Source organism: Pyxicephalus adspersus, chromosome 2, assembly GCF_032062135.1.
Source record: "Pyxicephalus adspersus chromosome 2, UCB_Pads_2.0, whole genome shotgun sequence".
Classification (NCBI taxonomy): Eukaryota; Metazoa; Chordata; class Amphibia; order Anura; family Pyxicephalidae; genus Pyxicephalus; species Pyxicephalus adspersus.
In genome coordinates this window covers 116,418,167-116,419,714 of record NC_092859.1, presented here as the reverse complement: position 1 = coordinate 116,419,714, position 1,548 = coordinate 116,418,167, and the positions used below count along the sequence as shown (strand labels likewise).

The following is a 1,548-nucleotide window of genomic DNA, read 5'->3' as shown; positions in this document are numbered from 1 at the left end:
GGAAGAACTTGTGAGTTCTTGTTCAAGCCTTGTTGAGAAACACTGATGTAGAGGCTCTATTGACTAAAACTGCCGAGTTGTGCGAGTTCCATACACATATACATGTATAATACAATGTTCTTGCTGTACATGTCAGTACTTCACCCTCACCCCTTGTTCAACTTGCTTTGGGTGTTAAAGAACATTTCACCTCATCAGGAATATTGGACAAGAAGGGGTTCCTACCTACAAGGCAGAAAAATGAGGTCATACTTTGCCTGCAAAATTTAATGAACCCATATATGTGACATACTGATAGATGACAAAGGCAAGGCATCAAGAACAACCCCACTTCATAGATATGAATTAAGTACTAATAAAAGTAAACCTTAGAGCAGTGTTTCTCAACCATGCTTTCTCCAGAGGTTGTCTGAGCAATGAGCACTTTGACTATCCTAGATTTTTCATTGATGTATCTAGATTAACTGACACTAATGATCATTTTGGAAATCTGTAAGGGTAACATTCTTCCCACTGGCCAGCAATGTTAAAGGCTTTCTTCTTCCTGACCACCACACTAATGTTCCGTGAGCTGCGGCTCTAGTAAATATAGCAGAGGTTTTCTGAAGATGGCTCCCCCATAAAAAAATAGGTTGAGCAAGTCTGCCCTAGAGTAATACTTGTCTCTATGTTACTCCTAGAAAGTTCCTCACAGATCGGGGTCTATAATGGTCCCCTAGTTGAAATAAGAAATCCTCTGTCTTTAAAAAGAGATCTCACTTACTGACATGTGAAGGTTTTTATTTGTCCAGGCCATTGTATAGCAGTTATTCACATTCAGTTGGAATTTTTCTTGTAATGTTGAAGATGTTTAGCAGCTCTCCAGCTGCTTCATCAGTTCATCATTACAGTTCATCAGTAAAAAAAAACTGGAAACTTCAGCATTACCAGTCTAGGTGAGGGTGACTATTACTAGATATCTCCTTTATCTTTAAAGTGTGGCTGTGGCCAGGCTACTGGACATACTGTTAATAAACAGTAAATGGGCAATAAAACAACCCCCAATGACCTCTGTACCTGCAAGCACTGTTTAACAGTTCATTTTGAAAATTCACAGCAGAAGCACTGAAGTAATTTAAAGCAGACTTAAACCAAAAAACAAAAAACCTGGACAGCACAAGGTAAGTATGTGCCATGATTGGCAAGTATGTTGTGCAAATGTGATTATGGCAGAAGCTCCCCACTCACATACGAGTTAAGTTTTGCCTTAAGTCCTTTTCCAGCAGCTTAGCTCACCAAGCTCCCCAGTGGGGTTCCTTGTCTCTACATTAGATGTTAGTTTGATGTGGCGTCACAGATCTTGGGGGGGGCGGGGGATTGAGGATTTGAGCTGAGCTGGTATAGCGATGGGTTGATTTATTAAAGTGTCAGTGAGTTACCCAACTATGTCCTCATATCACCCTCAATTTTTAAAAAATCAAGATTAGGTATAGAAAGTCAATACAGGTTCAGCTGATCTAACTTTCTCAGCAACATACACATGTACTTTGTTAACAGTAACTGTGCCCT

At 39.9% G+C, this 1,548-nt stretch overlaps 1 protein-coding gene across 1 annotated transcript in view; it reads right to left on the bottom strand.

Annotated features, from left to right (window-relative positions):
- Positions 1-1,548, bottom strand: part of ISL2 (ISL LIM homeobox 2) — a 21,696-nt gene that overhangs the window by 7,170 nt on the left and 12,978 nt on the right. The gene's annotated exons all lie outside the window — the stretch shown is intronic.